Here is a 15,317-nt window from a genome sequence, read left to right on the forward strand (position 1 = left end):
TGGAGTTGAAAGAAGGGTGTCAGGCAGGGGAACTATGTGCTACCCTAAGAGAACCCTTGTATCTTGAAAATGCTCTTGACTGAAGCCTATAATACAGCCCTTTTTAACAAAATAGAGGTATAGTCCCAGACTTGGCCATTTTAGGTGAACATCAAATTATTTGGGTGAAAAACTGAGGGCATAAAGGACGGCGTAGAGGAAGTACAAGTAAAGGCGAAGACTACTGAAGAGGCCAGTGTAATAATCCAAGAGAGGGATGATGTATATCTGGACTAAAGCAGTGGTTGTGGAGAAGGAAACAAGTGAACATTTAAGGAAATATTGGTGAAGTATACCGCAAAGACTTTATAATTGATTAGCTCTAGGGGATGAAGGAGGAAGAGCAATTCAAGTGGAACACCAGTTTTCTGCTTGGGCCTCTAGGTGGATGGTGGCACTGCTGACTGAGACAGGAGAAGAGTTTTGAGGGAAGATGATGAGTGCCATTTTGGCATGTCAAACTTTGGACATCTGTGGGTTGGCTATACCAGCTGGAGGTTAAACTGAGAGGTGGGACTCAGACATATGACTTTGGGAATCATCAGCCAGTAGGTGGAATATATGAATCAGGGAGAGAGTGTAAGGTGAAAAAAGAGAATGGCCAAAAGTGAAATCCTAAGGACCAACAGCATGTGAGGGGCTGGAAGAGGAAGCCGAGATGGGGCACTGGGAAGCAATGGTTGGAGAGGTTGGAGGAGGGCCAGAAGAGGTTGTTTCCAAAAGGTAAGTGACAGAAGAATATCTAAAACCGCACTGTCCAATATGGTAGCACTGGCCACATGCAGCTCTTGAGCACTTGAACTGTGGCTTGTCCACATTAAGATGTGTTATAACTGCAAAACACACACCAGGTTTCGAAGACCTAGCAAAAATAATTCAAAAAAGAATATAAAATATGAATTATTTTTATATCGATTACACATCAAAATGACATTTTTATATTTTGGGTTAAATAAAATACATTATTAAAATTAGTTTCACCGTCTCTTTTAATTTTTGCAATGTGGCTACTAGAAAAATCATATACATGGCTTGCATTATATTTCTGTTGAACAATGCTACTCTAGAAGAAACAAGTTGGCCCTTTAAACAAGACAAAGAGGAGAATGGATTGGATTTGGGAATTAGAGAGTCACCATGACAGATGGAATGGCTGGAGAGTGAAGGAGAGACTTGGTAAGGTCTTGGTGAGAAGGAGAAAAGGGAGGGAACGTGAGGGTGGGAATATGTGTATAAGTGTAAAAGCTCAGCCAAAGGTCTTGTTTTCCTCCTGAAGAGAGTTAGGTGGGGATGGGAAAGACTGGAATGTGTTTCTTGGCTGAGGACACGGATCCAGTTTTGGGCAAGTGGCAGAGGAGACATAGGAAAGAGGAGAGATGATGAGGGAGCTCGGATGGATGGGAGGCTGGGGTCCAAGCACCAGCTTGAAGGAGGGACCAGCCTTGAAGAGGAGGAGGGTCTCACTTCCTCTGAGAGGAGAAGGAAGGAGGTGAATAGTTTTTGTGGGGTGGCGAATAGAAAGGACTCTGGTAAGGGCAATCGGTACCAATGTGATTTTCTAGTCAGAAGAGTGGAGGCGTGGGGTTGTAGGAGAAATATAGGAATGGAGGGTGGAGAGGACTGGAAGAGCGGCATTTAAGGAGGCAAAAAGTGAGGCCAGGAGGGAGCTGATGAAAAAAATGGAGGTGTCTAGACACTGGATGTCTTGATGAGGATGAAGATCAGGTGTTCTGGGAACGAGAAATCTAGAGGAGAGAAGGGTAAGTCATGGAGACAGGAGCTACGGGTGATGACTTAAGCCACAGCACAGTAGGAGGTGGGGTCGGCCAGTTGACCACTAGCCAGAGACAGGAAGTTGATAAACGACAGGAAGTGGGAGGGGGAGAAGATGGCAGAGCATGATGTGAACTTCAAAGGAGTGAAGTTCCTTTGAAGAGAGCACACCGATATGCTTCACACACACCTGCAAGAAAGCCCGAGCCTCCACACCTTACACCCAGTGACATCCTTTCAAGGGGCACAAATCGTGCACCCTAATGACTGCTTCTGCAAATACCTTCTCAGTTATCACATCAGGACCACACAATGGTAAAAAGCAGGAGGGTAAACAACCCTAGTATCACCCATTCCCTCCAAATGGAGGTCTGAGAGATGTTCAGAGACTTGATTAAAATTAGAGGACCCAACGCCGCCAGTGTCTTCTGAGAGAGAGAGAGAGAGAGAAACTCCCTCTTGGTAGAAAAGCGCTTACCCATTTGTGATATGTTCTTTAGCTCCATGTGCAAGTGGGTTTGAGTCAACTGATTCCACTGTAGGAGTATAATTTCCTAGGTGTGTTAATCTATTAAAAAGTCATTTTTTAGCACTTCATAGCACCTCTGCATTTTTATGCCCTGGAACATTCTTTGTGATAAAAAAATGAGCAAATTGTTTTCTAATGAATGGCAGGCTAAGTTCCTAAAATTATCAATTACATAGAAGTCATTACTTCGCTTCAAACAACACAGAAAATCAAGGGGTGTGCAAAGGGAAAATCATTTATGAAGGTAGCATTAAATTCCCTTAAATCACTAACCATTCATCTTTCAGAAGAGTTACATGGCAAACAACAGGCCTTTGAAATGATTAATTTCAGCATATCGGGGTTTAATAGATATTGTAACTTCAGTTCCTTCCACCTTGTCAGAGAACAAGAAACTTGCCACCTTCTACCTGCTCAGGGCAGCTCTGAGTGTAGAACTCACAGAATTAAGGGATTCAGTGAAGAAGAATGATTTAGCCTGGAGAGAAATGCTCTGGAGTAGCAGAGCATTGTCCCGTTTGCCCTCCACGTGCTCAATCACCCTCCCAGAGTGAGATCTGAGCTTAGCTCTCATGCAACATATATGCAACTGCAGGGCTCTGTACCAAATCTTAGGCTCTTTATGGTCCCTCCACCGTGGGATGGAGTGGTTTTAACAGATCTCAGTATGGTAAATTCAGCAGCACCTGCTAGCATGCTGTCAATTCTTAGAAACTCTTACACTACAAGCTCACAAAGCATCTACTGATCAGTGATGACAAAGGGCTTCTGTCAGGCCAGGGAAGCTGAGGAAAGTGCCAGGAGAGCTGGGCTGTTTATTCGTTGATGTCACCATGGATGGGAGCATTGTCCCGCTACATCATGCTCATCAAACCTCAGGCAAACTTGAAATGTGGATTTACTGATTAAAATAAGGCATTTTTCTAAAATTGGGGGCAGGTTCTCTCAGCAGACTTCTGTCCTCAAACATAGCACGAAAGGTAAAAAGAGAAACTGGGATTACCTATAGATGGTGGTTTGTTGCAATTCAGGGAACTCTATCTCAACCTTTCCCATATTTTTACACTTTGCCACTTGGGAGCATGTTCTTTGTTTCATTGTAAATCTGCTGACTAAGAAGCTTTGTCTGTAAAAAGAACTTTTCAGTTCTTTTTGCCTTGGGTTATTGTAATAGATTTAAACCAAATAAACATTTAATTCCTAATGGATGGAGGGTATGAAGATAAAAAATCATTTAACCAAGAGCAGTTCCATGGCAAGATGGGGCATCATTCAGTTCTACATGGGTCACACCTTTCACCACAAAAGTAAGACCACCCGTCGGTGCTAACAAAACAAAGGTAAAAGTGGTTTGCTGACAAAAAACAGATTTTTAGACCATTTTGAGGACAGATTCATTTACTTAAATATGCAGAGAAGCAGGCTAAGTAAATGCGTCCATTCATCTACTCACTGAAGAAATATCTGTTCACTACGTACAAGGCACTGTGTGAGGCACATGGTGGTGACCATGATAGGCACAGGACTGACCTGATAGGCACATAAACTGAGAGTCGCATAGACAAAGTTTATAATTCAGTGGAACTTTAGCTTTATACCACGGACCCATGTATTAAGGAACTAAGGATTCAAGGCAGCTATTAATTTGGGGCTGAAACAAAAAACACAAATCTAAAGCAAACCAATCCCCTTAAACGTGATGTACAGTTTTCTTCATAGGATTTTCTTTTTGTTTAAGTTCACAAATCTGTACAAATTGATTTGGAAAGGATATGAGATAATAGAAGTAGATAAGCTTTAGAGCCTTCCCCACTCAGCCATAAGCATGGTTTAAGAAAAAGTTTGGAAATCCCTAGTGCTAGACCACTCTGTTTTGAGGTCATTTGGTGCTAGGACCTGTCAATTCAGAGATGAGGGGGCCACCATTTATAGAAGGCTCAGAATCTGCTTCTAATCTTTGTTTGTAAAAGCGTCTTGGTTTCCTAAGGAACATATGGCCTAGATTGAGAGTAAATATGTACCAGAGGGACTGAAAGATTAATGTAAGAGTATTCACAGATTCCTTCTTTATAATCTCCTGCTAAGAATAGTTCTGGCACTGCCACCTCAGTGTTTCCTCACACTGGCTAGCTGAAATGGATGAAGGGTGAGGTTGCCTTGTGGGGGAAGGCAGTCTGTGGAGTGGAAAACATTCTTTTCCCATCCCCTCACCATGGAGGATTAGGAGAAGGATTCCACTCAGGACACAACCCCCCCACCTTCAATACATGTCTGGGGGTGCTCAAACCACCCTCCCCAGAGTGAGGCACTAGAGGGAGGGGGAGGACAAAGATCACCCTTCAGGATCCTGATCTGCCTGCAAATCCACAAGTAGGGGTTACTGAAAGATAATGAGATGCTGACAGCCAAATGGGTGTATATTGCAAGGGGCCCCTGGTGCCTGGGGATGAGTCCCTGTCCATGGGAACTGTTGCAGGCACTGCTCATTCAACCATATGAAAGGAAACTTGTGGAATATATGACTGAGCAGAGAAGTTGCCTGATCCCCTAGATTCCCTCCTAAACACTCACTGTCATATTCTGCCTGCCAAAGGAGACAATGACCCTCAATGCCACAGAGATGTAGCTTAGGAGTAAGGGTCTCTCCACTTAAGGCTCGTGTTTGAAATTGCCTAAAGGCAGAATCCTTTAACCTGAGAGCTGGAAGGGGCCAGGGGTGTCCACTACTTAGAGAGAGAAATTTCCAAACTGCATTATGAATGTAAAGACAAGATGCTGACAAGATCTTAGACTTTGATATCTAATCCATGGGTGTCAGTTGGAAATCAACTGGAAATCAACCTAAATCTTGTTGTTAAGGAGTTTATTCATTCATTCAACAAATATTTATGGAGTGCTGGCACTGTTATCAAATTTGGAGATAAAGTAGTATATCAGAAATTTTGCTTTCACAGAGTTGACATCCTAGTTTGAGGAGAGGGGTTAAGAAGAATCTCCTAATCTGGTAAACAACAAAGGCCTGTGATTGTTCAACTCTTAAGGCAATCCTCAGACCTCCAACCAACAGGAGTAGGATTAAAAAAGAAGTGGCATTGATCCCACTTCTGACACCAATCCCACATCCCACTTGTTTTTTTTTTTTTTTGGCTGTCACCCATGGCATGCAGAACTTCCCTGATCCCTCGTTTAGGGATCAAACAGCGACCCGTGCAGTGGAAGCTGAGTCTTAACCACCAGACCACCAGGGGAGTCCACCAATCCCACATCTGATTGCCTGAAGCCCTTGCCAGAATGCAGTCAGCCACTTTCCAGGTAAACACTGGATATCTATTGAGGTTTTAGATGTAAGAGAAAAACCAAGGGCAGCTAAATTTTGCTTTGACTCTCACTGAGCCAACTCTTTTTGTAAAAGTCAGAGATTCCAGAACAAAAAAACAAGGGAAATGGAAAGATGTGAAAGGTTTCAAATGTTGGGGAGGTAATGGTAGTAATAATAAAGTTGATATAAAACTGTCATTAACTAACTTTTGCTTTAAAAAATGGCCAAGATGGAGACTGATTTCAAATTAAAATTTTTAAATGTGAGGATTTCTACTTTAAAATATGTGTACTATCCCACTGAAGAAAAGCCCAGAATTAGACGGCTTCGCTGGTAAATTCTACCAAACATTTAAAGAGGAATTAACACCAATCCTTCTCAAACTTTTCCAAAAAACTGAAGAGGAGGGAACACTCCCAAACTCATTTTATGAGACCAGCATTATCCTGATACCAAAAACAGAAAAGGACATTACTAGAAAAGTATAAGCCAATATCTCTGATGGATACAGATGTAAAAGTTCTCAGTCACATACTAGCAAACCGAATTCAGCAGCACATTAAAAGAATCATTCACCATGATCACGTGGGATTTATCCTGGGGATGCAAGGATGGTTCAACATATGCAAATCAATCAGTGTGATACATCATATTCACAGAATGAAAGAAAAGAAATATATGATAATCTCAACAGACGTGGAAAAAGCATTTTACAAAATTCAACATCCATTCATGATAAAAACTATTAACAAATTAGGAATAGAAAGAACATAGCTCAACAAAATAAAGGCCATATAAGACAGGCCCATAGCTAATATCATACTTAATGGTGAAAGGTTAAAAGCTTTTCCTCTAACATCAGGAACAAGACAAATGTGCCACACTATTCAACATAGTACTGGAAGTCCTAGCTAGAGTAATCAGGTAAGAAAAAGAAATAAAAGTATCAGAATTGGAAAGGAAGAATAAAATTGTCTCTATATTCAGATGACATGATTTTACATACAGAAAATCCTAAAGACAACCATAAACCTGTTAAATCTAATCAATGATTTCAGTAAAGTTATATGATACAAATTAACACAGAAAAATCAGTAGTGTTTCTATAAACTAACAACAAACTTTCAGAAAAAGGAATAAAGAAATCAACCACATTTACAAGAGCATCAAGAACAAAATACTCAGGAATAAATTTAACTATGGAGGTGAAAGATCTCTACTCTGAAAACTACAAGACATTGATAAAAGAAATTGAGGAAGAGGCAAATAAATGGAAAGGTATCTCATGTTCATGCATTAGAAGAGTACTGTTAAATTGTCAATACTACAAAAGCCATCTATAGATTAAATGCAATCCCTATCAAGATTCCAACGGTGGGACTTCCCTTGTGGTGCAGTGGTTAAGAATCTGCCTGTGAATGCAGGGGACACGGGTTTGAGCCCTGGTCCAGGAAGATCCCACATGCTGCAGAGTAACTAAGCCCCTATGCCACAACTACTGAGCCTGCACGCTACAGCCCATGAGCCACAACTATTGAGCCCATGTGCCGCAACTACTGAAGCCTGTGTGCCTAGAGCCTGTGCTCCACAACAAGAGAAGCCACTGCAATGAGAAGTCCATGCACCGCGATGAAGAAAAGCTCCTGCTCACTGCAACTAGAGAAAGCCCACATGCAGCAACGAAGCCCCAACACAGCCAACAATAAATAAATAAAAACATATTAAAAAAAAAGATTCCAATGGCATTTTTTTTACAGAAGTAGAACAAACACTCCTAAAATTTATCCAGAACCACAAAAGACCCTGAATAGTCAAAGAAATCCTCAGAAAGAAGAACAAAGTAGGAGGCATCACACTTCCTGACTTCAAGCTATACTATAAAGCTATAGTCATCAAAACAGTATAGTATCAATATAAAAGCAGACAAATAGACCAATGGAACAGAATCAAGAGACCAGATATAAACCCAAGCATATACAATAAACTCACATTTGACAAGGGAGCCAAGAATACTCAACAGAGAAAAGACAGTGTCTTCAATAAATGGTTCTGGGATAACTGGATAGTCACATGTCAAAGAATGAAACCAGACCCATAACTTACACCACTCACAAAAATTAACTCCAAATGGATTAAAGACATTTAAATGTAAGACCTGAAACCATGAAACTCTTAGAAGAAAACATAAGAACAAAGCTCTTTGATATAAGTCTTGGTAATGATTTTTTGGATATAACACCTAAAGGGCAAGAAACAAAATAAAAAATAAACAAGCAGACTACACTAAACTAAAAAGCTTCTGCACAGTAAAGGAAATCATCAACAAAGTGAAGAGACAATCTATGGAATGGGAAAAATATTTGCAAACCATATATTGACAAGGGGTTAATATCCAAAATATATTTAAAAACTCATACAACTCAATAACAAAAAACCAAATAACCCCATTAAAAAATGGGCAAAGGACCTGAATAGACATTTCTCCAAAGAAGATATATGAAAGGCCAACAGGTACATGAAAATATGCTCAACATCACTAGTCATTAGGGAAATACAAATTAAAACCATAATGAGGTATCAATTCATTCCTGTTAGAATGCCCATCATCAAAAAGACAAGACAGAACAAATGCTGGCATGGATGTGAAGAAAAGGGATCCCTTGTGCACTGTTGGTGGGAATGTAAATTGGTGCAGCCGCTATGGAAAAAAGTATGGAGGAGCCTCAAAAAATTAAAAATAGAACTACCATATGATCCAGCAATTACACTTCTGGACTATATCCAAAGGAAATGAAAAACACTAATTCGAAAATATATCTGTACCCCTATATGCACAGCAGCATTATTTACAATAGCCAAGACATGGAAACAACGTAAGTGCCCATCAATGAATGAAATGGACAAAGAAGTTGTGGTATACACACACACACACAATTACTAGAGTTACCCATAATTTACAAGTAAACTACATCAAACCGGTGCTAAGACAACACAATTTAAATGTTAAAAGCTAACTTTTCTAACTCAGAATTTTTTTTTAAGAGAGAGGTGACCTTGCCAGTCTGAGATAAACAGTAGAGGCTAGCAGGAAGCCCAAAGCCTTTCTGAGGGAAGAAATAAATATGCTTTAGCTTGTTTTTTTTTTTTTTTTTGCGGTACGCGGGCCTCTCACTGTTGTGGCCTCTCCCGTTGCGGAGCACAGGCTCCGGACGCGCAGGCTCAGCGGCCATGGCTCACGGGCCTAGCCGCTCCGCGGCATGTGGGATCGTCCCGGACCGGGGCACGAACCTGTGTCCCCTGCATCGGCAGGCGGACTCTCAACCACTGCACCACCAGGGAAGCCCTAGCTTGGTATTTTGATTTGTGATTTGTGACTATAAGTTATGCAGATTCTAAGGTGAGAAAACGGGTGGAGGGTTTGAAAAAATACATACTGCTGACTCAGGTGCACTGAGAAAATAATCCCTAAGCTAACAATTACATCCACTTAGAAAAATAAAAATTAGTGAATACTTTAATGCCAATTTCCATAAAAATAGTTCAACTTGTATTTATTTTGTATCTTTTATCATAAAGTTGGAGTTCTGTCTGAATACAGGCTCCAACTGAATATATTAAATAAAAATCTCCATTATTACTGTTCCCCATGCAGATGGTTAATCTAAGCAGTTAGGTGAGGAGGGGGTGGGAACATGGTCCCACCAGGTGCAACTAGGAAGACTAATGGCTGGTCAGCATATGTGGATTTTTTTTAATTAATGTTTTTTTAAAATTATTTTTAAATTTTTATTAATTTATTTTTGCCTGTGTTGGGTCTTCGTTGCTGCATGGGCTTTATCTAGTTGTGGTGAGCGAGGGCTACTCTTCATTGTAGTGCATGGGCTTCTCACTGAAATGGCTTCTCTTGTTGTGGAGCACGGACTCTAGGCACACAGGCTTCAGTAGTTGTGACACACAGGCTCAGTAGTTGTGGCTCACGGGCTCTAGAGTGCAGGCTCAGTAGTTGTGGCACACAGGCTTAGTTGCTCTGTGGCATGTGGGATCTTCCTGGACCAGGGCTCGAACCTGTGTCCCCTGCATTAGCAGGTGGATTCCTAACCACTGTGCCACCAGGGGAGCCGCATATTTGGATTTTAATAAAAGACCATATCCCACATTTGGAGTTATTATTAAATCCTATCTAGAAATTAAGAAAATGCTTTTGTGATTCATTTCTGTGGTCATCACCCAGTTACCACAGGAGGCAAAACTGGGGTTGCATGGTATTTTGATCCATACAAGAAAACGGATATTGGTACCAAACATTTCTATAGTTTTAAGTTTCTAACTTCTGTTTTTTTGTCTTAATGTGAAAATACAAATCTCTGGAGATGGACCAAAGATGTTTAAACACTATTTTTAAAGATACTGTGGAACCTCCTAGAGTAATGGAAATAAAAACAAAAATAAACAAATGGGACTTAATTAAACTTAAAAGCTTTTGCACAGCAAAGGAAACCATAAACAAGATGAAAAGACAACCCTCAAAATGGGAGAAAATATTTGCAAATGAAACAACAGACAAAGGATTAATCTCCAAAATATACAAACAGCTCATGGAGCTCAACATCAAAAAATCCAGTTAAAAAATGGGCGGAAGACCTAAATAGACATTTCACCAAGGAAGACATACAGATGGCCAAGAGGCACATGAAAAGATGCTCAACATCACTAATTATTAGAGAAATGCAAATCAAAACTACAATGAGGTATCACCTCACACCAGTCAGAATGGCCATTATCAAAAAAGCTAGAAAGAATAAATGCTGGAAAGGGTGTGGTGAAAAGGGAACCCTTCTGCACTGCTGGTGGGAATGTAAATTGATACAACCACTATGGAAAACAGTATGTGGGTTCCTTAAAGAACTAAAAATAGAACTACCATATGACCCAGCAATCCCACTACTGGGCATATATCCTGAGAAAACCATAATTCAAAAAGAGTCTTGTACCACAATGTTCACTGCAGCACTATTTGCAATAGCAAGGACATGGAACCAACCTAAATGTCCACTGACAGATGAATGGATAAAGATGTGGCACATATATACAGTGGAATATTACTCAGCCAGAAAAAGAAATGAAACTGAGTTATTTGTAGTGAGGTGGATGGACCTAGAGTCTGTCATACAGAGTGAAGTAAGTCAGAAAGAGAAAAACAAATACCGCACACTAACGCATATATATGGAACCAAAAAAAAATGGTACTGATAAATCTAGTTTCAGGGCAGGAATAAAGAGGTAGACATAGAGAATGGACTTGAGGACCTGGGGTGGGAGGGGAAAGCTGGGGCAAAGTGAGAGTAGCAACGACATATATACAGTACCGAGTGTAAAATAGTTGGCCGGTGGGAAGCAGCAGCATAGCACAGGGAGATTGGCTTGGTGCTCTGTGCGATGACCAAGAGGGGTGGGATTGGGAGGATGGGAGGGAGGCTCAAGAGGGAGCAGATATGGGGACATGCGTATTCATACGGCTGATTCGCTTTGTTGTGCAACAGAAACTAACACAGTATTGTGAAGCAATTACACTCCAATAAAGATCTATTAAAAAAATAATGCAAAAAAAGATACTGTGGAATATAAAAATGCAATGTGACTACAAAATACTGATTTTATAAAATATTGATTTTATAATTCTCATCTTTTATGAGTTGATTCTTGAGGCACTCCTAGACAATGGTGTAAAAACTATGGCTCATCAAGACTGTCCCACTTAAATTAGGTAAAGTTTTAAGTGTCTCTAATAATTCTTGATATTGATTTAGCTGTATTTACTGGCATCTTTGATTGTATATATACAGTTATAATATTAGGTAATAAACACCTTTACATATTCAAAGGCATTTATAAAGGATAGTAATTACTGGCCTGAAGTTCTCTTCTGTGATAATAACACCAGTTTCCATTAGGAAAAAAATTTAAGAATGAGCCGATATTTTCCATGTGTCCCTCCAAAATCCACCCTCCACCCTTCTCTCCTGTTCTGTGCCCTCCATGGCTGGGCTGTTGTGGACTCTTTCAATGGACTGTCTTGCCCTTCCGGTTCTGACTGGATTCAGCTAAAGAGAGGCACCAGTAGAAGATTAGTGAGTGAGAGGAGAATGCAATTGAGGCATCTATTCCTTCAGTACCTCCTTGCTGGGGCTCACGTTAGTTACCTTCAACCCTCCCCGTCAGGTCTCAGCTCCTGTAAGGTGGATTGCTCCCGCAGCTACCTTCTCCACGTCTGGCAAGAGCTTCCTGCACTTGCCCCTTCTGTCTCTGGGATGGTAATGACTTACTATCCCCAAGGTGCTACCCCATCCCTATTGTTTCTTTTCTTTTTTTTTTTTAATTTATCTTATTATTTTATCTTTTGGCTGTGTTGGGTCTTCATTGCTGCGTGTGGGCTTTCTCTAGATGCGGTGAGCAGGGGCTACTCTTTGTTGCGGTACAAGGGCTCCTCATTGCAGTGGCTTCTCTTGTTGCAGAGCACGGGCTCTAGGCACACAGGCTTCAGGAGCTGTGGCACGTGGGCTCAGCAGTTGTGGTGCACGGGCTTAGTTGCTCCGCAGCATGTGGGATCTTCCCGGACCAGGGCTCGAACCCGTGTCCCCTGCATTGGCAGGCGGATTCTTAACAGCTGTGCCACCAGGGAAGCCCCCCTATTGTTTCTTTTAATCCTGCCCACACCTTTGCTAACAGTCCCTTCATTAAGCTCTCCCCAAATTACTTCCTTTTCAGAGTATCTTTCTTTCTTGCTGGGGTCACAACTGACACAGAGTTTAGGCCAAGTGTGAAAGACTTAGGTTATTCCTTTCACTGTCTACCACTTTTATGAAATTCTATCTAAGATATTAGTTGTCTTATATTTATATATTCTTTGAAGCCAACTCTAGGGGAGCCTGAGCCAAGAATCGAAACCAGAAAAGAAAGATTTCTGAAGTTTTAGATAAGAGTATCCAATGCAGTCTTTAGAAATACAATATATAACATGGTGCAAAGACAGGAAAAAGCTCCTATTCAAACAAAGCCAAAAAAAAGTTACATTTAAAAATATCCATATAACCTTATGACTTTTTGAGCCTACTTTTTTCTATTTCAGGTCTACAATAATTTAAGCAATCTCTAGTAGTTATGGGGAACAAACTAATGCGCACTCAATAGAGACCAGATTCTCTGCTTGGGACAGGAAAACCAAAGATGAGCGTGCATTCTGAGCACTAGACGAGGTTCTGGAAGCATGGATTCCTGACGATGGAAAAGACTTCCTGACCTTCCTCAGCCACATAAGTGCCACAGATGGCTGCTGAGCGCCAGGATGACCCAACAGTTCACGCAAGGCTAGGTGCTAGCTGGACAGGTGTGGCTGGTTCAAGGAAGCAAGACAGTCTGGCGTGCTAAAGAAAAGACCAGCATGCTCGGTAAGCACCTGGAAGGGACTGCATATTGGTAGGTGTAGCCTAGTATTCTTTTGAGAGCAATTACACATTTCTCTCAGCTTTCCCACCTGTTGAAAGACTGAAACTGAAGATCGTATGGCTTCTGAAGAATAAGAACTCACAGTGTGTTCGAATTATACAAAAAAGCGTAATCAAAAGCCTTCCAGCTACTTAAAAATCAAACGAGTCTAATTAGAAACAATCTATGACTATCATAAATTTTAGGAAGTAGGGATTCAGTTGCTTAAAAACTGATTGATACATAATGTGCAGCTGCCTTCAAGGCACTGTTCTCAGTATGACAGATGCCACACTCATCTCACAGGTTCTAAGGTGGAAAGGGATTTAAACCAGAAGTAGAACTGCCTGAAACATTGGTAGGAGGCAAGATAAGTCCCTGCACTGAGTGGGTGTTCCAAGCTCACATCTCCTGGGGTCCTCAAGTATTTGTCTCCCGTTAGTCTTATTGGTGCATGCCTCGGCACAGGTACATAGAACAGGCACCCAGGTATCTGCAGGTATACACAGAAGGGAACAATGAAGGGAAGGTCAAGGACAGTCCCTGGTCAGTAGGGCTTGAAGTAGTCAAAGGGAGCAGTGTCAAGGTTGACAGTCCCGAATATTCCCAGGGAGAACCTGGGTGTTTGATGCCTGGCCCCCTGCACCTGACGTCTGAGATGCTGCCTCTCTCTCACGCCTGGCATGCTGGAGCCTGTGGAGCCCATTTTGCGCTCCAGGTGGAGGACTCAGGGAAGCTGTCTGCCTGACTTATTGTTTGGAGTCCCCCCTACCCCAAGGGCTTGGCCCTGCCCCACGTTCCCTCTCTCATCCTGCTTTCTCACAAATTCTCTGAATGTCTGCCTCGCCTGGCACCCCTTTCTTTTGCAGGTTGGAAGCTGCCTACAGTCCTATCTCTGAGGTTCAAGCTTCCCTAAAATTACTGACAAGGATTGGAGGAGACTGCTTGTTCTCAGTTCTGATTAGGAACTGACTCATGACCATGGAGGCTGCTAACTCAGACACCACTTACTACTCCTTCTCCCTTCGCCCATTCCTGGTGTGGTCCTGCTTAGTTCCCAGCATGCTGTGCAGCTGGCATCCTGCTCTATGGTTACAGCCCCCTCTGGGAACTGATGCTGTCAAGGCTTCTTAAAGTTATCGAAGACATTGCTATGTATAGAAAAGGCTTGACTATTCCTTTGGACGCTGGATTTATATCTTCTTCACTGCATGTTTTACTCACACACCCTGGTGTGAATTATTTTTTTAAATGCCAGTAAAGTGGTGAAATGCCTACCCCTGTATCTCATAACACTATGAAGCATTTTTTCTTTCATATTAAAAAAAAGTCAATCCTGTGTATGCTAATCTATGATGACCTTGTGTGATGAAGAAAATGAGAGAGCTTCAAAATTCTGGATTTTAGGACTGAAAATTCTTAGGGTCCTCTCTATCTTCACGTTTCTTACCTCTTCCTAAATTGGGCAGGTATGAGATTTTTACAGACCTGCCCAAAGAGACACCAAGACCAAGAGAGGTTCAGGTGAACCGTATTTTAGGTTAGAAACTAGCTGTAGTGTTTGGATTTAGGAATGTGATTAGATTTCTATATCTTAGCGGCCAGTCTAAATCTCCGCATGAAGAATCACTGAGTTGTAGCAAGCAGCCAGAAACAACCTTGGAATAATAGCCAAGTCAACTCATTTCATAATGTTATGTGAAACTGGAAAGATTGGGTATTTTTTTTTCAAAAGAATGTGTAATTTAGTTCAAATGTTTATTTTAGAGTGGATTATTTAAGTGGGAAGCTTATTCATGTACTTATGTGCATATGATTTTTAAAAATTTTTCTTTCTTTATTTTTAGAATTAGTTCCTTTAAAAATATTTCCTCTTTGTGGCCACTAAATAACCATGTTGCAAGCAAAATAAACTGTAACTTACAGACTACTGCAGAAAAATCTTTTTTTTTTATTATTAAAAGAGAACTCTGAACCCTCATAGTAACATTTAACAAAGATGCTAGGGAAGAATTAGGGTTTTTTTGGTTTTTTTTGCATCAATTCAATCCTCTTGCCTGTAGCACACCCACCATTTATCAGGCTTATTTTAACATCTGGCACTAAACTGAAGCAGGAGGAGAAATGACATTTTATTTCTTTGTATTTAAATTTCCACCTAATAGTAAAAGGTGA

The 15,317-nt window shown here is 41.1% G+C and overlaps 1 protein-coding gene across 1 annotated transcript in view; it reads right to left on the minus strand.

The window, feature by feature from the left end:
* EML6 (EMAP like 6) overlaps window positions 1-15,317 on the minus strand; it is a 322,870-nt gene that overhangs the window by 31,757 nt on the left and 275,796 nt on the right. The window lies entirely within an intron of this gene.

The sequence above is a fragment of the Phocoena phocoena genome, chromosome 14, assembly GCF_963924675.1.
Source record: "Phocoena phocoena chromosome 14, mPhoPho1.1, whole genome shotgun sequence".
In the NCBI taxonomy this organism is placed as follows: Eukaryota; Metazoa; Chordata; class Mammalia; order Artiodactyla; family Phocoenidae; genus Phocoena; species Phocoena phocoena.